The sequence below is a fragment of the Crocuta crocuta genome, unplaced genomic scaffold (assembly GCF_008692635.1).
Source record: "Crocuta crocuta isolate KB4526 unplaced genomic scaffold, BGI_CrCroc_1.0 scaffold113, whole genome shotgun sequence".
NCBI classification, from domain to species: domain Eukaryota; kingdom Metazoa; phylum Chordata; class Mammalia; order Carnivora; family Hyaenidae; genus Crocuta; species Crocuta crocuta.
In genome coordinates this window covers 16,601,651-16,628,520 of record NW_027530368.1, presented here as the reverse complement: position 1 = coordinate 16,628,520, position 26,870 = coordinate 16,601,651, and positions in this window count along the sequence as shown.

The following is a 26,870-nucleotide window of genomic DNA, read 5'->3' as shown; positions in this document are numbered from 1 at the left end:
CTTTTGAGGAAGTGATGTTATAGCAAAAACTTGGAACAACAGAACATTTATTTGTTGGGATAACACAGTGCTGGGCACAGTCTTCCTCGCTGTCGGATTAATTCAAGCTTTTGTTTATGGTTTGAAACTATTTTTAAGTTTATTTATTTATTTTGAGAGAGAGAGAGAGAGAGAGTGCACTCGAGAGCTGGAGTGGGTCAGAGAAAGAGGAAGACAGAGAATCCCAGGCAGGCTCTGTGTTGACAGCACAGAGTCCAATGTGGAGCTCAACCCCATGACTGTGAGATCACTACCCGAGCTGATATTAAGAGTCAGTCGTTCAACTGACTGAGCCACCCAGGTGCCCCTGTAGTTTAAAACCCTTAATAGAGCCTTCTTCCCTCAAGAAACTCTTTGGACTGAAGAGACCAAACTTTATTTATTTATTTATTTATTTTATTATTTTTTTTATGTGAAAACATTTTAAATATATTTATTCAAAAGTTAAGAAATTTTTATAATTATGTTTTCTTTTCATGGCTATATATGCTTTCTGTGTACAATTTTTAAGAAACTTAAGAATATTTTTTTTTAACAAATAGTTTATTGTCAAATTAGTTTCCACATAACACTCAGTGCTCATCCCCACAAGTGTCCTCCTCCATGCCCATCCCCCCCACCCCCCCACGTCCATCAGTCCTCAGTTTTTGTCAGCATTCAAGAGTCTCTCATGGTTTGCCTCTCTCCCTTTCCCCCACCATTTCCGCCCTTCTTCTCCCCCTTGTTCCTCCGTCAAGTTCCTCCTAATCCTCCTATACGTGCAAACATATGATATTTGTCCTTCTCTGCCTGACTTATTTCGCTCAGCATAACACCCTCAAGGTCCATCCATGTTGCTACACATGGCCAGATTTCATGGTTTCTCATTGCCATGTAGTATTCCATGGTATAGATAAACCACATCTTCTTGATCCATTCATCTGTTGATGGACACTTAGGCTTGAAGAGACCAAACTTTAGAATGACACCAAGTCCTCAGCTCCTTTCTGATGCAATTGTCACACAGCCCACTGAGAGAAGCATCCCTCAAGGAGGCCTACAAATGATTATCTATAGAATTATTCTACAGAGCAATTCTTGCATCATGAGAGCATCCCAGATTCACAACGGGATGATAGCCAATTTACCCCTTTCTTCTGTAAGATGACATTAGAACTCTACTGTCCTCATATTTTTCTACTAAAAAAATGACAAAAGCATAAAGCGTGTTTCAAAAGTCCAAGTGGCAGTATTGCTCGGAAGGTTCTAAAACTGGAGCATTTTCATTACTTCCTGACTGGATGCCCTGTTAGTTGTGAGACTCTGGCAAGTCACCTCAGGCTCACCCTTCCCTTGCTCCATTTATATTTTCACAGGACCAGGGCCCGAATTGGATGCCACCACTGCTGAGCCTCTTAAATCTTCACCATGACTCTCAAACCAAGTCACTGGATCCTCAGTAGCCACCGCTCCCGTTCTTAAGATACGGAGCAAGACCCTCTAGGTCTTTCTACTCAGAGAAATTACCAGTAAGTTCTCTCCAGAGACCTGGGCCCTTTTTCTGCAAGCATCCACAACAAAGCAATCTCTTCACTGGCCTACGGCAAACATTAAATTCTTTGCTTTGAGGAAAGCTGAAGTATAGAAAATTTGTTTATTATAATCAAATTATGACGGTCCCCTAACATATCCTCTAGATGAGCATTTGCTTTTGTTTTTTATGTAGCAGAACTTCACAGTGCATTTTTTCTTATGAGTGTAAACTCGCTATCCTCTCCTCCCAGCAGCCATGTAATGGTGATATTCCTAACAACGACAGAGCTAAACTTTAGTGGACACTTACAATGTTCAAGGACCTCTATAATTAACATAAATGATTTTAATTAATCCTCTCAACAGTCTATGTGGAAGATACTATCACTTCAGTTACAGAGGGAAAGAAACTAAAAATCAGAGAAATAAATTCTCCACAGGCATTTTTTCCAGTAGGCAATTTTGTGTCATGAAAGTCTTCCGGCTTCTGGAAGTCAGAGTCTGGGATTCTTTTCTGTAAACTAATCTCACCTGAAGGACGAGTTTCAGTGTATGCAGATGCCACCCCTCCTCTAGCCTGCCAAGGAGTTGCAGTAGGTACCATTGTTCCCATTTTATAGAGGACAAATAGAATTGTGTAAAAAGATGAGTCTTATACTCATCATTTTCCCTAGGCCCTCATAAGGATTAGGACTCCATTTATAGAAGGATAGAGTGAAAACTTGGATTCAGCTTTAAGTTGGGAAACTCCAAATAAGGCTGCGACTACTTTTTCCAAAAATGAAAGAAACCTGGCAACCGCAAAATTAAATTGGTCAGACCCCAGAAATAGCACCTTAGTTATGGGTGTGGCTAGCCGTGAAGGCTCATAAATTAAATGGAAGACTTCCAGGCACCGCCCCCTCCATACACACACACACACACACACACACACACACACACACACACACACATGCGTGTGTGCCGCCGCGCGTACACACACGCGCGCGCACACACACACACATATACACACACACAATTTATTTCTAGTAGCTGTAGTGAGCGTGCATTAAAACTGCTATTCCTGGGGCTCTTATGTGGCTCAGTCAGTTAAGCATCCGACTTTGGTTCAGGTCATGATCTCCTGGCTCATGGGTTTGAGCCCTGCATTGGACTCTATGCTGACAGCTCGTAGCCTGGAGCCTGCTTTGAATTCTGTATCTCCCTCTCTCTCTGCCCCTTCCCCACTCACATTCTGTCTCTGTTTCTCTCTCTCTCACTCTCAAAAATAAATAAAACATTAGAAAAACCCAACTGCTATGACTGCCAGCAGGGGTTTGTAAGCCAAGGGACTTCTGTGACATTCCCTGCCTCAATGGCTTAGGTGTCCCACCCACTTTCTGGTGCTAGAGAGGAGAGATCAGGGTGAAAGTGTCAGGGGGAAGCTCAGTTTCACCATGAATCACTTGACTATGTTATTCATCCTTACCTGGTGAGATGTTAAAAATCTTGGGAAGAACTTTCCTCAAAGCTGTATAAAGAAGCTATGGGAAGGACATGAGTGAGTAGTTGCACTTTCTCTTCTTTCTCCTTTTCTAAGCCTGTGTTCCTTTCAACTTCCAAAGGGGGACTGTGTCATGGAGTGGGGAATGACTATTCTCTACCTTACCAGTCAATGCCATTCGCCCTGCCTAAAATCTATCACCTCGGAGTAATCTGTTTAGTTTGAGTTCTGCTGCCAACAAGCCGTGTGTCCTTGGATAAGTCACTGAACCTTTTTCAATGCCTCAGTTTCCCCTGTATAATGCAAATGCAAAGAGCTTTGGACTTGATGTCATAAGATCTGAGTTCCTGCCTCAGCCTTACTCCTTACTATCTCTCTAGCATTAGACAAATCACTTTACCTCTTTGAGCCCCACCTTTGTTATCTGTACAGTAAGGAATATAGATCACTACTTCTAAACTCCCAAGAGCTTTTATTTTTTTATTTTATGTATATATATATATATGCAATCATACATAAATACACGTACATACATACATACTTATATATGCTCGCACATATTTACATACATATATAAATATGTCTGTGTGTGTGTGTGTATATATATATATACATATATATATACACGTAGTGTTCTTTGTGCACTGTAAATATAGTCCCATGTAGATATAAAAGATTGATATCACCTTTGTTGTTTGCAGACTTAGTGATATCTAGTCTGGAAGGCAGAATGAGCTCCTTCGTTTGCTCCTATCCACTCCTTTGTCACAGCACTCCACTAAAGCTGGTGAAGATGGATGGGAAGCCAAACTCCCTGGCTTCCCATTAAGTCAACAACCACCAGTTTTATTCCTTTCTCAGCTGTTTCTCTTCTCATGGGATTCCTGTAGTACAGAGGCAGTAATAGGACATAGACGATTGTAAAAGTGGCCTGCCCAGACCTCATAAAGGAATCCATGCTGGGACCCACTGGCAAGCTCAGTTCCCGAAGCTTAGGTCAGGACTTCTAAGTTTAACTTGTACCCAGAAAGTGTATTTTCATAAACAGGAGTGACATGTATTTCTTGAAGGTAGCAATGGACTTTTATAAGGAAAATAAACCAGAAATTAAAGCAAGTATGAGGATTTTTCATCCATCATGACATGTAGTAAGCAGCACTGACTTTCAACAGCACTCACTGTGGAAGAAATCTTACTCAGCTCCCCTACATCTCTATCCTTTTTTCTCCCTGCCTTTCCTTTTTTTCCTCTCTCAGATGCCTCTAAACTTATTAGGAAGAGGAGAAACTTTACAGCTTGCTCAGGCAAAGGGATCCTACATCTTGATCCTGGCTAGCATCTCCCGCTTGGCATGCTTTCACAGTTAAGGAAAATAGCAAAATCATAGCAAAGCTGCAAGGTCACCAAGTTATCTATAGGGCACAAGTCTTCATATTCTTCCTTAGAACATTTTTCGCTGCCTCTCTCTCTCTCTTCCCTTATTAACCAGGCTTCTAGTTGACACATGGTGTGGCTCAGCAACCTACCAATCATGGATTTAAAGGGAAGGGGCCGAGACAAGAACCAGCATCTCCAGTCAACTGGAGCCCAAGAACACACATCTGAGACAGAACAGAGCAGACTTTGATGCGAGCTCCTGCAGTATGTGACACCTGGTCTTTGCCACTCACTGTCTTGTTTTCCTGGGAAAGTGGAGAAAGGCCCGCTAGCCATACTTCCTTCTGAGGAATACACAGGAGCCACACGACACCTACCAACAGTAAACACAGCCTGTGCAGCTATGCGACAGTCTTTGCCATCCTCTGAACTCCAGCCAAATCCTCCACAAGTACATTGATCTGTGCCTGGAACTGTACTGCCTCCTCCTTAACCTTTAAGAGTAATATGTTTATTTGGCATATGATTGGAGTGTTTCAGAGAGATTCTAGTGAGGCTACTGGCAGCCACACAATCTAAGTCCACACTTACAGCAGACCCACAAATACAAACATCCCACAATGATTCATATCCAAAGAGCTGGGCTGGGGCACCTTACCCATGTATGAATAGCAGCCACGTGTGGGTGCCACTGTTCCTGCAATTGCCACTGGAATCACTCTGTGGCTGAGGTAGCAGCATAGGGATTTTCCACACGAAATGCCTCCTGACAGGAAACTTAGTGGATGAGGAAGAACCCCAGAGCAATTCAGGGAATGGACTCCAGTCAGCCTGAAGACTTGTGTTTTTGTCTTTTGGTCTTTGGCAAAAAAATACTATTTGTTTTAAGAGCTCTGTCACTGGTCTACAAATAAAATATGTGCCACCTGGTCTCCATTCTCTGCATTGTAACAAACCATATTTGGGTTTGTGTATAAAGAGAATGTGAACCCTGAGGCACCAATTCTTCTGGGCTTGTGTTTTTGATGCAGACACACTGATGACTTGTGATTTGTAGGGCTTAAGAAGAAAATCTGAAGTTGATCTATTTGAGTGTGTATGAAAACACTCGTGTATAGATGAACACAGAGTTATGATATTCCTGTACCATGAGTGTGAGCAAGTCTGGGTGTGGCATAAGGTACACATACATGGAATGTGTACCTGCAATATATCCTAGACAGTGTATATATGCCATGTCATTTAGACCCAGTTTTATAGACTTGAAGCTTAGACATATAAAGATTAATAGATGTATCTAAAATTAAAGGTAATAAAAAGTAGCAAAACTAGGATTTGGGTCTAGGTTCATGTACTCCAAAACCCATGCTCTTTCTCCAACTCAACGCTGGATTGAATCAAGTTGGTTGTTACTTTTTTTAATGCATTCAGAGTTGGTGATGATTTGAGGTCAGCAGGTGGTAGCTCTGTGTCCTATCCTCACTATTCAGCAGCCGTGGTGCATAGGCTATAATTCATGGACAGACTTGTCAAAAGGGCATCACAAGTTGTCCTGGGAAACTGGGCCTGACAGTGAACCACTGGCCTATTTTTCTCTTGATTGGAATCTCCTAATGTCCCGTCAGCACATTCAGACTTTGCTGGACTGTGTCTTTATGCAAAACATGAATTACTAGATAGTTCTTGCTTCCTGCCATGTATGTTATGAAGATGAGATATTATTAACCATAACTAATAATCTAGGGAAGACACTGAGCTCTAGAGGTAAGGGCTCAGCCTAGAACTTTGACCTTGACCACATAGTACCCAGCCTTCACCTCTTGCCCTTCTATAGGGATGAAACGAGTATAAAGTATTTTGAAGACCAGGTTCTCCAGCCCTGTGGTCTTGAGATTTCAGTGTCTGTTGATTTTCTTTGGGAAAGGATTCTTGCAAGGGTAAGAAAAGAGGTGGAACAGATTTGAGTTTAATAAATCATAGACCAGGAATGTCCTCTGAAGAAAGGTTCTGTTTAATTCAAAGAATTAAAGCTTGATCCTGAGACACTGGGCTTTAAGTTGATTGGAAACAATGGAGTGGAAACATTGCTTTTTGGATTAAAGGAATTTGGATAAAAGGATAAAGGAACAAAATTTATAACATGAAATTATCACCCTTAAAATATAAAACTTTTCCAGTGATTTGTCTATGGCTTTTCTCTAGAGACAGATGTGTTTTGGGCTTTGATTCTTAGCATTTAGGATAAAATGTTCACTGGACATTCTTATTCACTGAGAAGGAAACTGATAATGCCTTTCTCCATTCTCATTTTAAAAGAAACTTCTCTGTTTAACATGAGTCACTTTTAGCTGTGCTTACAGGTCTCAAAGGAACTATTCACTCAGAAGAGAAAAAGTGTAAATGTGGTCTGAAAATGGTCACTGGTCTGATCAATTTCCCATTGTGTACCTGTGACTCCTGAGGGGGCTGGTGTGATCACATCATCTTGATATGGGCTTTACTAGTTGATTGGAGTGCAATGATCGCCCCAAGTTCAGGCTGATTATAAAAGGCAGGCAGACATATGGCAAGAAATAAATACCCTGTGGCAAAACTATAATTCCAAGAAGAATGTGAGGCATTTAAAAAATACCTATTTCCTTTTTTTTTTTTTAAATATTTTTATTTATTTCTAGGAGAGAGAGAGAGAGACAGCATGAGCAGGGGAGGGTCAGAGAGAGAGGGAGACACAGACTCTGAAACAGGCTCCAGGCTCCGAGCTGGCAGTCAGCACAGAGCCCGACGCAGGGCTCAAACCCACGAACGGCGAGATCATGACCTAAGCGAAAGTCGGACGCTTAACCGACTAAGCCACCCAGGCGCCCCTATATTTCATTTAAGGTAGGTAAACAGTTCTATTCTCACTAGATGAGGCCTTTGTGAAGACACTTAGGCCTTTCATTTACTTTGCCCTTAACTACCATAGATAGATTGAAACCTCTAGATTTGAGGGCTCTATTCCTTTCCCTATAAGATTCTCCAGAGTGACCCCAAGTGCTTTCAAAGTCCTGATCTAAAACTGGGTACAGTATTATGTGACAGAAGCAAATCATGGATAGAAAGAGATCTTGCCAGGAATGGAATAAGGCTGTGGGAGACTCACTTTAACATTTTCGTGATTACTTCATTCATTCGTTTGATATCCATAGTTTTATTTTTTCATAGCCACTATATACCTTAGACTCTGATTCTGTTACAGATAAGATGATGAATTAGACACTGATCCTAACTTCACAAGGTTAAGGTTAAGTTACTATGCCGTATGATTCATTTATTGAAAGAACTGTTTACAAGAGGAGGTGAGCACAGATGTTACTGAATTTGATCTTTGTTAAGATTTTATTAAAATATGGGGCGCCGGGGTGGCTCAGCCAGTTGGGCATCTGTCTGTGGCTCAGGTCATAATGTTCGCAGTTCACGAGTTTAAGCCCTTTGTCAGGCTCCGCTGACAGCTCAGAGCCGAGAGCCTGCTTTCAGTGTCTCCCTCTCTCTCTGCCCCTCCCCTGCTCATGTGCCTGTGTGGGCGCGCATACACTTGCTCTCTCTCAGAAGTAAACATTAAAAAAGGATTCTACTAAAATATAAATGAAATAGGACCTGCTAGATTCAATTACAGAACATACTCCCTCTACTCATTCTCAGTTTTCTCTCTATGTAGAGGAAAATGAGTCTTGAAGGACAATTTAGGATTAGTCAAATGCACCAATGGGACCAAGTATTATACTTTGAGGAAACGGGATATATCAGGCATGGAAGTATGAGGCTAACCTGAGAAATGCCACTTAGGTATATATGGCTACTCTGTGTGGCAGCATGATGGAGAGATGGATAATCAAGAATATCCATGTTTGGGATATGTGAGGAGCCACAAGGACATATTAAAATTAAGGACATGTCACGACCAGATTTTATTTTAGAAAGATTACTGTAGCAGCAGGATAAAGGAGGAACAGGAGAGAAGCACTCCTACATCCTGGACAGAGATATCAAGGCTCTCAAATAGTGGTTCTTTACTCTGGCTGCATATTTGTATTACCTAGGGAACTTTTCAAATCCTGATGCTCACCCAAGACCAGATGGTTTCAGTGGTAAATTCTACCAAACATTTAAAGAAGAATTAATGTTGGGGCACCTGGGTGGCTCAGTGATTAAGCATCTGACTCTTGGTTTTGGCTCAGGTCATGATTTCATGATTTTGTGAGTTCAAGCCCCACGTTGGGCTGACAGTACGGGGCCTCCTTGGGATTCTCTCTCCCTCTCTCTGCCTCTACCCTACTCACACTGTCTCTCTCAAAAATGAATAAATAAAAATAAATAATAAAAGGAGAAGAATTGATGCTAGTCCTTCTTAAACTCTTCCAAAAAACTGAAGAGGAGGGAATACTCCCATACTTATTTTACTAGGCCGGCATTACCCTGACGCAAGAGTCAAATAAGAAAACTATAGGCCAGTATCCCTGATGAATATAAATGAAAAAATTCTCAACAAAATGCTACCAATCAAAAAGCACATTAAAAAGATCAGGGGTGCTTGGGTGGCTCAGTTGGTTGAGCATCTGACTTTTGATTTTGGCTTAAATGATGATCTCAAGGTCATGGGATCAAGCCCCACATAAGATTCTCTCTCTGCCCCTCTCCCCAACTCATGCTCTCTCTCTCTCTCTCTCTAAAATAATAATAAAAAAAGGATCATATACCATGATCAAGTGGAATTCACTTTTGGGATGAAAGGATGGTTCAACATATGCAAATCAATATGTGTGATATATCACATTAATAGCATGAAAGATAAAAATTATATGATCACCTCAATAGATGTAAAAAAAGCATTTGACAAAATTTAATACCCTCTCATGATAAAAACTCTCAACAAACTGGGTGTAGAGAGAACGTACCTCAACATAATAAAGGTCATATGTGATAAGCCACAACTAATGTCCTATTCAGTGGTGAAAGGCTGAAATGTTTCCTCTAAAATCAGGAACAAGATAAGGATTCCTCCTCCTCATTACTCCCATTCAATATAATATTGGAAGTCCTACTCAGAACAAGTAAGCAAGAAAAAGAAATAAAAGGCATTTAAATCAGAGAGGAAAGAGAATATGGTCACTATCAGCAGATGACATGATCTTATGTGTAGAAAACTCTAAAGACTCAACCAAAAAACTGTTACAACTAAGAAACGAATTCATTAAAGTTGCAGGATACGAACAGATTAAGACAAGTCCTGTACAAACTCACTTATATGTGGAATAAAAAAAATGAACTGATAGAAACAGAGAGTAAATTGGTGGTTGCCTGGGGCAAGAGCTGGGAATTGGGGTAGGGTGAATGGATAAAGGTAGTCAAAGCGTATAAACTTCCAGTTAAAAGATAAATAAGTTCTGGAGATCTATGAACAGCATGGTTACTTTAGCTGCCAATATTATGTCAACTACTGTGACAATACTTGAAAGTTGCTAAGATAGTAGATCTTAAAAATTCTCACCACCAACCGCTGTTCCCCCACTAAACCCACATATTCAACATAGCCCTGGAAGTTCCAGCTAGAGCAATCAAGCAAAATAACGAAATAAAATGGGCACCTGGATGGCTCAGTCAGTTGAGCATCCAGCTTCTGCTCAGGATATGATCTCATGGTTCATGAGTTCAAGTTCTGCCCTGGGTTCTGTGCTGACAGCTAGGAAGCTGGAACCTGCTTCAGTTTCTGTACTCTATCTCCCTCTCTCTCTGCGTCTTCCCTGCTCACACTCTGTCTGTCTGTCTCTCTCTCAAAAATAAATAAACATTAGGGGCACCTGTGTGTCTCAGTCAGTTAAGTGTCTGACTTTGGCTCAGGTCATGATCTCACAATTTGTGGGTTTGGGGTCTGCGTCGGGCTGTCAGCTCAGAGCATGGAGCCTGCTTTGGATTCTGGGTTTCCTTCTCCTTCTGCTCCTCCCTCACTCAGGCTCTGTCTCTCTCTGTCTCTCAAAAGTAAATAAATGTTAAACATTTTTTTAAAAAATTAAAAAAAAATAAAAAGTAAAGAAATGAAAGCAATCTAAATCAGAAAGAAAAAAGTAAAATTGTCTTTATTTGTAAGTATGTGACTTTATATGTAGAAAAAAATATATTAAGAAAAGTTCCTGGATATTAAAACAACATAACAAAATCAGGGGCATTTCTATACACTAACAACAAACAACCTGAAAAAGACTTAAAGAAAACAATTTCACTCAACACTAAAAAATAATAAATAAATAATAGAATAAAACACTCGGGGATAAATTTAATCAAAGAATGCCAGATCCGTATACCATGTACTATAAGACTTTGATGAAAGAAACTGAAGAAGACATAAACAAATGGAATTATTCCTTGTGTTCATAGACAACATATGTTCATAGATCAGAATAATTTATATTGTTAAAATGTCCGTATTACTCAAGGCCATCTATAGAGTCAACATATCCAGTGACATTTTTCACAGAAATGGGAAAAACTTAAGATTTGTATTAAACTACAAAAGACCCCAAATAGACAAACCCTGAGAAAGAAGAACATAGCTGAGGCATCATACTTCTGATTTCAAATTATACTAGAAAGCTATAGTAATCAAAACAGTATGATACTGGTATAAAAACAGACACAAAGACCAATGAAATGGAATAAATGATCAGAAATAACTCCCTACGAACATGGTCAACAAATATTTGACATAGGAGGCAAGAATACTCAATAGGAAAAGGATAGTTTCTTCAATAAATGGTGCTGGGAAAACTAAATATTCACATGGAAAAGAATAAAATTTGACTTCTATTTTATACCACTCACAAAAATGAACGTGAAATAGATTAAGGATTTAAATACAAGACCTGTAACTATAAAACTCATAGTCCAGGAGAGAGCTTTCTGACATTGGTCTTGGCAATAATTTTTTGAGTATGATAGTAAAAGTATTAGCAACAAAAGTAAAAATCAACGAGTGGGACTATATCAAACCAAAAAGCTCTGCACAGCAAAAGAAACAATGAACAAAACAAAAAGACAACTTATCGTACATGAGAAAATATTTGTAAAATCATATATCTGGGATTAATATCCAAAATATAGCAAGAATTCACATAACTTAATAACAATAATATCTGATTTCAAAAATGGGCAGAACAAATGATTAGACATTTTCCCAAAGATATACAAAGAGCCAACACGTACATGAAAAGATGCTGAACATCATTAATCATCAGGGAAACACATATCCAAACCATAATGAGATATCATTTCACACCTGTTAGAATGACTATTATCAAAAAGACAAGAGATAATAAGAGTTGGTGAGGCTGTGGAAAAAGGCAGATACTTGTTCTCTGTTGGTGGGCCTGAAAATTGGTGCAGTCACTCTGAAACAGTATTGAGGTTCTTCAAAAAAATAAAAATAAAACTACCATATTATTGGGGTGCCTGGGTGGCTCAGTTGGTTAAGCTCGGGTCACGATCTCAGTTTCATGAGTTTGAGCCCCACATCAGGGTGTGCTCTGACAGTGCAGAGAGACTGACTGGGATTCTCTCTTTCCTCTCTCTCTTTCCCTCCCCCACTTGCACTGTCCCTGTCTCTCTCAAAATAAATAAACTTTAAAAAAAGAAAAAAAACCTAACATATTATCCAGAAATCCCATTTATATCCAAAGGATATAAAGAGGATATTGAAGAGATACCGTACTCTTATGTTTACTGCAGCCTTATTCACAATATCCAAGAGATTGAAACAATCTAACTGTCCATCAGTGGATGAATGGATAAAGAAGGTGTGGTGGTGTATATATAAACACAGTGGAATATTATTCAGCCTCAGGAAGGAAGGAAATCTTGTCATTTGCAAAAATGTGGGTGAACTGTGAAGACGTTATGCTTGGTGAGGTAAGCCAAAGAAAAGTAAATACTGTATGATCTCCCTATACAGAATCTTAAAAAGGTGAACTCGTAGAAATAAGGATTTGGTTGGTGGTTACCAGTACACTATGTAGATATGTATGTATACCTAGCACATCTTTATCCATTCATCTGTTCATGGGCACTGAAGTTGTTTCCTTGTCTTGGCTAAGAAGCACCGTTTTCATTCTATTTCACTCAATTTTGGAATATTCTAGGTGAACTAATCCATCTCAAAACTTCTCCCTAAAGGGCTGCAGGGAACTGGCTATTGATGGCTGGAGGACAGAAACTTTTTTCAGAGGGCAGACAGGCTGCAGACTGCATGACACTAGGATTTATTTCCCAGTGATGCCGACAGGCTTGATCTGAGATGCAGTCCAGAGACTTCTCCAAAGAGCTATTGATCTGTTCTTTTGAATCTTGAATCTCATACTTTACATAACCACCAAATAATATAAATGACACAAATATTCATATTCATACTAATACATACAAGCATTTATTGAGTAATCATAATGTGCCAGACTCGAGGATAAGCAGTTTACGTACATAGTCTCATTTAATCATCAAAATAACTCTATGAAGAAGAGTATTGTATTACCACAATTTTATAGCTGAGCACACTGAGGTATTGAATGGTTAGAAAGTTGCTCAAAGTCATAAAGTCGGCAAGCTAGGATTTAATCTGGTGTTATTTCAGAGTCTGGTACTCTTCATTTACAAATATTCTAGGGTGTTCTTTTCTTTCTTAGAAATCCAAATATCTGAGTTTACTTCCTTCTACTTTAGGTCAAAGTATTTAAGCCTACTTGACGAATGGAATGTGGGACTGAGCTAATCATGCCAGGACTTCAGTGCTAACCCATAGGCATCCACACTAGCACTGAGAGATGTCCTGGCTTCCCTTTAGTAGCTCCACATGTTCAACTTAACAAAGGTAACTTTAGAGCACACCGGGAACTCCATGCTGTCAGGCTGGAGTTGGACTCAGGACCCATTAGGCCTTCAGTGGGCATAGGGATTGAACTTAATTTATCCTAGAATATCACATACCTGGAGGAGGTTTGTTTTAGTCTAAAGGTACAATGTTGCAAGGATATCTTCATTCTTGAGACTTTAGATGGTTTGATATCTTCTAAGTAGTTCAAACATGGTAATTTAAAGAGTCTCATAAAGCCTGGTAAAAGATCAATGAAGAGACACACGGGTCAGTGTAGGCTTGTTTTGTGTTGTGACCACTCAAGTTAATCCCCAATGTGAAGATCAGTTAGAGAGCTACAAAGTAGATGCTAGGTGATGACAGAGACCTTTAGACCTCTCCATGACACTTTTGACCTTTTCCTTCTAGCACCACTTGAGTATTTCACTACTTGTTTCCTTCACTGCTATCCAGAAGTCTGAGTTCTTTCAGGGAAACTGGGAATGCATACATGCTTAAAAGAAAAGGGCTCATCCACTTGGCTCATGTTCCAAATTTGTTCAGCTTGAAGGGAGAAGATGACGTGGGAGGGGAAGAGGTTTTAAGGAAGGGAAATCCAGAATAAGGATGTTAGAAAGACTGGGAGCTCAGGGGTATAACATATTAACAATTTTGCTCATTCATGATTTCGTGCCACTGACAACTTCTCTCTCAGATAATGAACTTTGTATTGATTTTTAAGTGTAGCTCTATTTTAATAGCCATAGAAGGAAAGTCTCTGAAAGAAATAAATATTATCTTGTCTATTATAGGTGCAAGAGAAGCCTATATCAATGAATTCTTTAGAGTGGAAATAAAGGCTCTTTCTTCTTTTATCAGAGTGAATATATAGAACCCTTGGCAGTCACTTGCTTTGCACTGAGTTGGGCACCTAGCAATGATCTAAGTGACATGCTTTCCCTCTGCATTCCTTCTCTCATGTCTCCAAGTGATAGAGGTGATGTGAGCACAAATAAACAGCGCTGTAAGCAAAACCAGTGGAAGCAGCACTCAACCTTCAAACTTTGAGATATGATATTCTGTCACTAAGTTCATGACACTTAATCACTTTTAATATGTATCTGAGCACATTGTAATAGCTTATCAGTGCCACTGGTGTAACTCATGAGAGTGAGTTAAAAATAGCACATAGGCAATTATGCAGCCGTCACTGGACTATGCATATTATCCTCAGATTGCCCTGACCGCATGCTGTCCTGGAACCATTCCAGAGAAGTCATTTCTTCATACTCTCTGCCATCACAACATCCCAGAAAAGCATAATTTCATGTTCTGGTTACATGATGCTGCCACTATTCTGTAAAGCTCAGAATTGGTGGGACTTAGAGATAAGGTAATCGAAACAAACTCACAAAATGTATTAGGTTCATAAAAAGGTGACTCTGTCTAGAATATGCTAGGGATTTACTGTTACATTACTCAACTTCAAGGAAAAATATACTGAAAACACTTATGTCCATGTTATGGATGAATAATGGTATCAAGTGATTCAAGTATCTGTTTCCAATTTCATAAATTCAGAGAAGTTCTTAAGCCTCAAGTAGAATGAACTGATATTCACTCCAATTTTTCAGACCAGGGAGCTGGAGGCCATGAATAGCTCAGGATTCTCTCTGGCCCAGTGAGCTGCTTGCGTTTAATAAAATGTTCAGTATTAAAAACATCCAAATGTGTGCTGATCTGAAACAAACTTAGAATGGCTGCTTCTAATCTTTGCCTTTTGCTTCTCACAGTGATTCTTTTCTTGGCTTTCTCTATCAGGTAATGCTGGCACTGAGCAAGATCTCATTGGAATGGGTTGACACACAAGGAATTCTCCCAGAGTCTTCCTCAGATTCTCAATTTGTGAAATGAAATACACATTTGAATACAGGATTTTAACTAGCAAAAGTCTAACACCTCTAACTCTCTTTTCTCCACCCTTAAAAAAATCACAAATTACTTCATGCATTGTCTTTTTAATCTAAAAGGAATACTTATATTCCTTACATACATATATGTATAGATTATATACATACATATATATAGTCTAAAAGTAATACTTAATATTCCTTATATTTTGAATTCAATCAGTTGATTTTTAAATATCTTTACTGAGGAACAATTTGCACACCAAAGTATTCACCCATTTAAGTACACAATTCAATGACTCTTAGTAATATTACAGAGTTGCTCAACCATCCCCACAATTTTAGAATATTTTCATTAACTCTGAAAAGATTCCTCAAGCCCATTTGAGTTGTCTTGCCATCCTTGTAGGAAATCAGCTGCACATAAACGTAAAGGTTTACTTCTGGGCTCCCAAGTACATTCACTGATATAGCATATGACTGTCAGGCCACTGCCACAGATCCTGGTTATAACAGCTTTGTAGTAAGTTTTGAAATCAGAAATTATGAATTCTCCAACTTTGTTCTTCATTTTTAATGGCTATTCTGGGTTGCAATTTCATATGAATATCAGGATCAGTTTGTCAACTGGCAACTACAACAAAAAAAAGGTGAGATTTTGAAAGTGATTACATTGAATTTACAGATCAGTGTGGAGAGTGTTTTCATCTTAATAACAAATCTTCCATTCCATGAATACTGAATGTCTTTTTACTTGTTTAGGTCATATTTAATTTTTTCTATATATTTTATACTTTTCAGTGTATGTCTGATACTTCTTTGTTAAATTTATTTCTAAATATTTTTTGATTCTTTGTAAATGAGATTGACTTCTTGAGATCATTGTCAGATTGCTTATTGCTAGTATATAGAAATACAATTGTGTTTGTACATTGCTTTTATATCCTGCAGTTTGCTGAACTAATTTATTAGTTACAATATTGTTTGTGGATTTTTTACAATTTTCTATGTATAAGACTATGTCATCTGCAGATAGAGTTATTTTTACTTTTCCCTTTCCAAATCTGGATTACTTTTACTTCTTTGTCTTGCCTAATTGTCCTAGGTAGAACCTTTAGTTCTATACTGAATACAAGTGGCAAGACTGGACATCTTTGTCTTGTTCCTAATTTTAAGAGGAAAACTTTCAGTCTTTCACTGTCCAGAATGATTTTAACTGTAGTTATTTTGCAGATGTCCTTTATTAGGTTGAGCAAGTTTCTATTTCTAATTTTTCAGTGTTTTTTTTTTTTTTAATGAAGGGATGTTCAATTTTTATTTAATGTTTTCTTTTTTCTGTATCTATCAAGATGATGATGTGGTTTTTATCTTTTAGTCTATCAATATATTGTATTACACTGATTGGTTTTTATATGTTAAATCAAACTTGCACTCTTGGGATAAATCCCATTTGGTTATAGTGTATAATCTTTTATATATTGCTATATACGGTTTGCTAGTGTTTTGTCAAAGATTTTTTAATCTATTTTCATAAGAGTTAACAGTCTATAGTTTTCTTTTATCCTAATGTCTTTAGTTTGGGTAATTCAATCCTCATGTACTGCATGTTTCCTCCTTTCCTACTGTTTGGAAGAGTTTGTGAAGTATGGTATTAATTCCTCTTTACATTATTTCCTAGAATTCACCAGTGTAGCTTTATAGACCTAGGCTTTGTTTGTGGTGAATTTTTAAATTACAGGTTCAATCTCTTTATTTATTATAGGTCTATTCAGATTTTTTATTTCATCTTGAGTTCGTTTTGGCAGTTTCTGTCTTTCAAGGAACTTGTCCATTGTATTTAAATTATCAAATTTGCTGGCATATAATTCTTGCAGTATTCCTTTCTAATCCTTTTTATTTTTGCAAGATCTACATATGTCCCTTTTTCATTTCTGACTTTAGTAATCTGGATTTTCTTTTTGTGTTTGTTTTTGTTTTTTTCCTAGTCAGTTTAATAAAAGTTTCTCATTTTTGTTAATGTTTTTCAAAAATTGAATTTCTTGTTTTATTCTAAATCATTTTTCTATCTTATTTCCTTTCAATTTTATTTGCTTATGTTCTAATCTTTGTTATTTACTTCCTTCTCATTGCTTTAGGTTTAGTTTTCTTTTATTTTTCTAGTTCTTAAGATGGAAGCTTAGGTTATTGATTAAAATCTTTCTTTTACTTATAATACATGTGTTACAACTATATATTTCCCTCCGAAAATTGCTTGAGTTGCATCTCATAAATTTGGTATGTTGCATTTCATTTTAATTCATTAATTTTTTTCTAATTTCCCTTTTGTTTTATTCTTTGATCCATTAGCTATTTAAGCTTGTGTTGTTTAATTTTCACATATTTTTGAAATTCCCAAATTCCCTTGTTTTGATTTCTAATTTTGTTCTATTCTGGTTGAAGAACATATTTTGTATGATTACAGTCCTTTTAAATTGACTGAAGCTTTTTTTTTATTGCCTAGCATCATATTAATCCTGGAGAATGTTTCATGTGCACTTAAGAAGTATACGAATTCTGCTGTTTTGGGTGAACTGTTCTTTAGATGTCTGTTGTGTCTTTAAAAAGTTGTTTTTGGGGATTAATTTGGGTGAGGTCAGCAAGATGGCAGAATAGGAATTTTATATTGTCATCTCCTCGCAGTGTACAAATTTTGATAAGCTATCCTGGATGTGAGTATCTTTGTCGAAGAAGTTCAGCAGAGAAGTTCCAGCACAGTATTGGAACAAAAAATCAAAGAGCAGACTCAATGAAGAAGGAAAAAGGAACAGTTTCACTTTACCTTTTCCCCCAAATCACTCTTCCCCCAAAATGTCAAAGGTCAGTGTCAAGAAAGACCTTCTTAATCCTTAGTCCCTCCCATGGGAGAAAGTGAGAGGGTGGTGAGTGAGTGCTCAGCTTTCCTAGTTGCGTGGGACGCTGCCTAGATGACTTTTAAGGGTCTTATCAGACTTGAAGGTGGTAAAAATATAGTCTTTGGAATTATTACTACATAACCCTAAGTTCAGCTTCCTTATCTATTTTCAGATAATTTGTTAATATTTTTGCCCTCTTCCTGCTATTTTAGTTCTTTATATAGTAAGTTTAGCAGTTAAGTTTGATTTAATCCACAACCATGCCTGAAATTGATAAAATAATATTTGCCTGTAAGCCGGGGATTCTTTTCCACCACCCAAACAATGCCAAATTATGTCTTCTTCCAATTGCTCCTATTTGTAGAGGACAGTATAACTTCATAGGAGGTGTTAACAATTCTAAACATAGTGCTAAAGAAATTCATTTTACTCCTCTGTTGGGTGGTGCTGGTGGGGATAGGGAACCAATTAACAAGGAGTAAGGGGGTAATTATTAAGTGCATAAAACTTTCCCAAATCAAATTAGCAGTTAAACACAGAGGCATGGATGTCTCATTTTTATACATATCACATGTTCTCTTTTTTAAATGCTGCAATTTTGTTATATTGAGACTTAATTTGTAATTGCCAGTGATTCTCATTCTTAGTAGAAAAGTAAAGCCCTATTAGTAAATTCAGTAGATTTGGTTAAGTCTATTAAATTCAATCTTGGGAATTATCCTTTTTATTGTGTTTTCTCTCCTGTTTTTTTTCTGTGTGCTTTTTAAAAAATGTTTATAGGTTCTCCTCCTGGCTATTTCACTCTTTTTATGATTTTGGAAAATTCCTTCACACGTTATTGTAACACAAAGGTAATAATTTTACCTTGAGCCATCATTATAGAGTTTCTTGAGAATTTTCCATCATACCTTAAGTGTCTGCTCTTTACTGGATGTTCCTAAAGCCTACATTACAGAGGAACTTCCCTACCTATTCCTTATTCTTTTTATTCCACAGGTTACTTTATTGGAGTTAGAAAATGTTTCCCAAATAATTGGTATAAGGCTCTTCATAGTGCTGCAAATTTAATTAATCTCTGCCGTTGACATACTTTCTTCCGTGCTTAGAGATAATGACTTCCCGTTGGACTGTAATAAACCCATGTCTAGATGTTTATTTACTTCTTGAGTTTGGGAAAGTAAGGGCTCCCTTCTGTGCAGTTCACATGTTTTCTGCAGACTTTCGAGCTATGTCAGTGATACAAAATGAGGTTACCTAAACTCTTGAAATATCAGGTCTTGAGATCCTGTTGTCTTTACATATTTAAGTCATCTTGGGCCAAGAGTTTTCTTTTGCGTCTTTTTTGTAACTTGACCACCAAATAGGGTTACACTTAGGCCTTTTTTCTTTCAGTCCTTGAGTTACCAACAATCTATTTCTATTTCTATGTACCCCTGTAATAAAACTATCTGCAAAGAATATAGCTGCAAGGGGAACTTTTCTTACCAGCCTTCATCCACTCCACTGCTGCAGCTGCAAACTTGGTCCCAGTGTTTGGAGAAACTCTATTACTCCAGCCTACAGCATACTTCTTCCTGAACTAGTCCCGTTCTCCTTTCCTTCCAGTGCCAGTTTTTCCCAGGAAATCCCAGTGATTGAAAAGGGAAGAGTGAGGGATATATGATAAGGAGACTCTATAAGCCACAAAGTATAACTTTCCTAGCTCCTGTTGCTCCTCTTATCTGCCTCCAAGTGCCATTTGAAGGCTGAATTATCACCCATTATACTGCTGTCCCTTCCTATGCCATCCCTGGGCACCGCAACATAAGCTACCACCCAGTTCCTTACACCCTTAGAGCCTCCTGTATTAGTCTGGAAGACATTCAACTGCAAATTAAATGACTCCGAGCAAAGTGAGGAACAAAACTGGATATTTAATTACCTGTCACAGAACTGAAATGTTCAAATGTAATGGCTTCAGGCCAGTTTGATCCAGGAGTTCATAGTCTGTCATTTAAATCTGCCTCTCTCTAATTTTATGCTCTTCTTCCAGTACTCTGAAAATTTGACTGTAGAACTTGGCAAAGCAGGCTGCTTTCCTCTTTTTTAACACACAAAGGCAAAATAACTTACTTTCTCTTCAGTCATTGCCCTACAAGCTCAACTACCCTCATCTATGAGCAGGAAAATCTCCATACTCACTGCTTAAGAGATGGGAAAGAAATGTATTTGGGGCATGACTAAGTTGGATTTCCCAATGCATTTCCCCACAGAAATCTTTTACTTATTTATACTTACTGAAGTCCTGCCTTGTTCCAAATATGATTTAAGGTGAAAAAGAAAGATTTGTTGTACATGGCATAAACTTCAAAGAGCTTCCGAAACTGAATTTCAAGTAATTTTTTATAAGTTAGATAGATTTCTGTAGATGGGCTAGCCCACTATCCAATCACCATTTTTAATATTTTCTTTAAGGTATATACTTCCCAAGTGAACAATGATTTACAGATGGAATTTTAGAGCATAACCTGGTCAGACTGGCAGGGGACTACCTTATTCCTTTTCATGTCAGTGGCTAACTGAAATTCACTGGTTATTCTACATTAGATTTCTCATTATGTTTGTACAATGCTTTATTGAATAAGCACTTGGTCTCATTTCTTTCAAGCTAGATTCTTAGGCTAGAATTACAGTTCAGTAAAGTAAAACAACTTGATTATTGTTAGAACAAAAATAAAAATGAATTTAGTAAGTACTATTAAAAATTATTCAAACATTTTAAATTTAAAGTAATTATTTTTGACTGATTTAATATGTTATTTATTTTAAGCCAGATCCAGGATATACAATGTCTTATAATGGGGCACCTGGATGTCTCAGTCAGTTAAGCATCTGACTCTGGCTCAGGTCATGATCTCATGGTTTGTGAGTTCAAGCCTCACACTGGGCTGCCTGTTATCAGCACAGAGCCTGCTTCAGATCCTCTGTCTCCCATTCTCTCTGCCCTGCCCCCCACTCTTCCTCTCTCTCTCTCTCTCAAAAAAATGAGTAAAATGAATTTTAAAAATAAAAAAATAAAATTATTTTAATATCATAAGAACAAATTAAAATCACATGAAACCTTCATGGGTAACCAGCTACTAATGAAAATATTTGGAATCTGTTTCAATTTTTTATCTCATCAATTCAGAGAGGTATTTTAATGATATGATTATGTGAGAAGACTGGAGGGCAGTTTGCCTGGTTTGAATCCTGGTTCTACCTAAATGGGAGCTGTGTATCTTGAGCAAGTTTCTTTTTTTTTTTTTTTAAATATTTTATTTATTTTTGAGAGAGAGAGAGACACACACAGCATGAGCAAGGGAGGGTCAGAGAGAGTGGGAGACACAGAATCTGAAACAGGCTCCAGGCTCTGAGCTGTCAGCACAGAGCCTGACGCGGGGCTCGAACCCATGCACCGTGAGATCATGACCTGAGCCGAAGTCGCACGCTCAACCAACTGAGCCACCCAGGTGCTCCTTGAGCAAGTTTCTTAACCTCTCTGTATTTCAGTTTCCCCATCTGTAAAATGGGGATAGTAATAGTCCAGATGTCACCGGACTGAGGATTAAAATAGGTAATATATGTTAAGTGGTCACAGTGCCTAGTACATAACAAACTCTCAATAACTGCTGGCTATTATTCGATATGTCAAAAACAGTGGACAAAAAGAACATCATTTTGTCTCACTTAAAAAACATTTATTGAGCATCCAACTACGTGTCAGGAACTGTGCTAGATTATAGACTAAAAGGCAATTAAGACAAAATTACTTCCTCAACGAACTAACAGTCTTGTGTTTGAAAATTTTCAAATGAGTGCTTCCATTAAACATTTCATTTTGGAGAACAGCTATGTTCTTGAACCTAGCTAGTTTATGAAGAGATGGCTATTTTTAAAAAAGAAAGCAGTATCTCTTGAATAAAAGATGAATTTTTAAAAACTATATGTGGTAATGTTTCTTTTTTGTCCAAAATATCCAGATTTTGGGCAAGAATGACTATGTAGATGAATAGCTTTAATGGGACCCAAATGTCTAGGAAGAGTTAATACAGCTGCAGAGAAAGCTTTTATTCTCCTGGAAGTCATTCAAATTATCTAAAAATTAGCCTTCTGGAGATAAAGTAAAATAATTTCCATTTTAAATGCAACATTATATAATTAGCACTTTCCCATTTATTTATCACTTCTCTTCTTCAAAGAATAATATGAGTTACTTAAACTTGAAGTGATACAGCTATGTTTAAATAACTAGGAAAAATACTTTTCTCTCCTCTCCAGGAAATACATATTAGGTTCTAGAAATTCAGCATCATCAATAAGAATTCTTAAAGTGACATAAATTGGAAAAAAATTTAGCTTCCCAATTATTATTGAGAGATTATGAGGAAGGCTGCTAGTCAAACTCTTGGCCTCAATGGAAATAAATTGTAAGCAAAGGGTACACATGTTAAGTTGTGAAGCAAAACTGACCTTGTGCCAATCTCTCGACCTTCCCTTCTTAACAGATGAATGTCATTTGCTGCGTCAATGGTTTGAAGTCAATAACCATTGATACTGTCCTTTGGGAACTCCTGTGCTTACAAAGGCAATATTTTAGAATCAGGACACAGTCTGCTGATGAGCAGGTAAGTATCTCTAATGATGGTAGGAAGAAAAGTTACTTTCAAGCTCTGAAATTCAGAAGAATTATTGCCGTTCTGTTCTTTTTAGTAGTTACTGAACAATAATGGTGCATAATTCCCAACTACACTCAAGCAAGGAAAAAAAGGTTCTATCCAATAAGAGCTTGAAAATGTTTGTGTTTGGTAATGCATCATTCTTGCTCTCTTTGGAGGGCAATTTCAAAATGCTTACCTGCTAAGCAACTTGGTAGAACAACACCTTTTCAAATGAACCTGTTCATTTATATCTAGGTCAGAAAGATAAACAGTTTAGTTTTCAGCCCAAATATATTCTCAGCCTGAAATCTGTTTTACCATTTCATCATACCTTGCCTTTGGAGTCCTTACCCTCGTATTTGGTTTCTTGCTTTGTCTGGGCAACTTTTGAACACTGGCTCCATGGTCACTTAAGATCTGTTGCCATCTGTGGCTCACATGTTTTGGCCTTTTAATAATCACTTTTGTATTTTTTTGTCCTTGCATCTTTCTGGATGCCATATAGTACTTAAAACAAATCATGGAAGATTTGGATAGCTCCTCAGTCTTTGGTATTGAAGTCTCAGAGTGTCACCAGTATCAAACACAGCTGGACTGGACAATTCATTTTACCTAATTCCCTAAGGTAATTATGCTCTTTTCATGAAGATGTGAATCCTGGTTCCAAGAAGGAGCTATTAGAGATCCTGATGACCTCTAGTTGGCTTACAGGGATTTGGAGATATTACCCACTGAATATGAGCTTGTCTGCTTTAAGATCCACTTTTAACTTTGGGTTATTTTTTGCCAAGAGGAAGAATGATTCCTGTAGCTGAATGTAATATGTGTGAATAATGGTTCTCCTTGCCTAAAAAAGTGCATTTTTGTAATACAGGTTAGAGTTAGTGTTTAGAAAGTTTCACCCTTGTTCTTCATCTCTCCCCACAAAAACCCTCTTAAATTGAAACAAGTGAAATGAACAAAAATGTGATTAGACAGCTACAGTATGCTCTGTAGCACCTTGTCAAAGTATTTGTCACACCATATTATAACTTATCTTTTTATACGTCTGTCTTCCCTTCCAGACTGTGACCGTCTTGAAACAGGGATTTTATGAGATGGCTATTTCATCAGTTCCCAGCACAAATTCTGTTGTGTAGCAGACATTTCATGTTCAATAAATGAATGAACGAGAAAATACATAAATGAATGAGTGAGTAAATTTAGAGTAGATCACTTTATGAAATATTTTGTTACTGAATACTCCTGAGATGTTTCCTAAATCCAGTTAGAAAACATGGTACTTCTCAATTTAATAAACAATAAATTAACAATAAATGTAAAATATATACAGTTAAACCTTGGTTTCCAAGCATAATTCATTCCAGAAACATGCTTGTAATCCAAAATACTTTATATCAAAGTGAATTTCCCCATTAGAAATAATGGAAACTCAGATGATTTATTCCCCAACCCCAAAATATTCATATAAAAATGATTATAAAACTGTAATATAAGACAAAGTAATAAAGAAAATACACAATGTAAAGGAAAATAAACAACTTAGCCTGCACTTACCTTTGAAAACCTTCGTGGCTGGTGTGAGGGAGACGAGAGAGAAGGGTTATTGTGTAAGATGACTTTATTACTAAAGGAATCACTGCTATCTATTGACTCAGTGGAATTTTTTTCTGCATGAGGTCTTTGTATACACTCGCACGGATGTTGACTACTGTACAATATTAATAAATTCTTGTCATCTACTGTATTGAATGTAACTAGAAATAAGGCAGCAGAGGAAAGGGTCTATTTCTCGAGGCAGCCTGGCCTAGAATGAAGCAAAGCATTCCTAAGCTTACTCTTGCATGGAAAAGCAAGGGACTGTCTGTAGGTGCTTTGAAGTGACAAAAGATACACTAGTGCCAGTTGTGGGCGCCTTCCAGTGATCTGAAAAATCACTGATTTCTGCCAAATACTGTAGCCCGAGGCCAAACATCTGAGCATGGGAGACGATCCCCCACGATCCCACAGAAAAAGAGAGAGAGAGAGAAGAATCATTGGCTCAGTTGTGATCATGCGATGTTCACCATCACATACTACTCGTATTGCATGATATTGCTCACTTATCAAGTTAAAATTTATTAGAAATGTTTGCTCATCTTGCACAACCAGTTACTTGTAACCGAATGCTTTACTGTATATGGATGCTGAAAGAATCAGTCTCTTGAACCCAGAAGAAACATGGTATCACTGAAGAGCATGAATGTTTTTGATTTGCAACCATTGTGTTTTTGAGATAGCTAAGTCCTATGCAAAGTGAATATATTTTCCCCACTACCACAGTTGGTTTCTGAGTTTGGTAAGTTTAAATCAACTCCACAGACTCTGACCACTTTCTGAAAATCTGATGGAATTGAGAGCCTGGATCAAGAAACCTCTGCTTAAAACCTGTCTGAGTAGATGATCAACATCATTCAGATCTTTATGTATTTCAATTCAGAATGTCTTATAAACACGTTAATTTTATAAGAAGCTTGTATTCCTTCAAATCAAATGACTCCAGGAAACTTCTTTTAGTAGAGAAATTTGGCTTAAGTTCACATACAAAACAGCACTGATAATAATTGGAAGCAAATTCCCAATAAATATGTGTAGATACTCTTATTTCATTCATTGTAACCTTAGTCATCTCATTGACTTTCCATTCCCTTAAGTAAAATGACCAAGTAATAAATCTTGATCTGGTTGGTTTGATTGGTTCAGTGATTAATTTATGCACGTGTTTATGAGGCTCTGTAAGAGATCTACTCAAGGTCAAAACAAAATCTGACTAGTCAGAGAAATTGTCTTTTTGAAAAAATTCTGTTTATCGCCTTTGAGTTCTATAATGAATACATAAACATAAAACTGTTTAAGAGATAGGAGCCTCTTGAGGCCAATTCTGTTCCTTTGACTGATAAAAGGAAACCAACTTTCAGAGCAGAGTAAATGCTCTTCACCTGTGTGAGATGAGCAGCTATAGGTCAGATTGTGTACTAACAAATATTTTATATCTGAGTGTGGGGGGCACCATGCTATGCTTCCATAAAATGTTTCTGGTTTTTCACTTAAAGTTTATTCACTACACACACACTCACACACACACACACACGGATTATCTGCTATGTCTACCCAGACTTCAAAGATTCCAAATCTTGAATTAAGCTATATAACTAACACAGTCTTAATACCAATATTGTGAGACATCTGACAAAGTAATACTAAATTTAAGGAGGAAGCATGAATATGTGAGTCTGTTCTTAAATCCAGTAGAGCTTATATTACAGTTGGGGGAGACACAAACATACATAAAAATATAAATAAAATATGTTTAATTTTTAGGTGGCAAAAAATGCTCTAGAGAAAAGTTAAGCACAATAGGTGGATATGAAGCACTATCGGTGGGGCTTCAGTCTTAAATGAGGTCTACAGAGAAGACCAATGAGGTAAGTATTATTTTCATTTTATAGGAGAGAAATTCTAAACTTCCAAGATATGTGAATGTTACCTGAAATTCAGTAATGGTTCAAAAAGAGGTTAGTTTGGGATCTGAGATACTCAAATTAAAACTCCAGTACAACCATCTTGAAATAGAAAATTAAACCAACAAAATGTAACAAATGTTTTGACAACAATTCATCGAATTTCTGTGTTTAAATAACTCATCAGTCAAAAAGAAAATCAAAACCTTGATTCTGCAATGTTTATAAAATAATGAAAATGAAAGCAATAAGCTTCAGAACCTATGCAATATATCCAGAGTTATATTCAGCACAGTTACCATAGTCTTAAACTCTTACATAAGACAGATTAACAAGTAACTTAATTATTCAAATCAAGTTTCTGAAAAAGATCAACAAGTAGGAACTAAGGAAAATAGAAGGAATGATTTAATAAAATGAAAGCGGAAGTTTATACATAACAAAACAGAACCTAGAAATAAGTCCAAAGCTGGTTCTTAAAATTAAACAGATAAAAAAGATTAAATTGGAGATGAAAGTGAGGAAATAAACAACAGCACATATAGAAGAAATCTAATTAAAGGTATTTTACAATATTCTCTAATTCAGTTTGAAAGCCTAGAAAAAA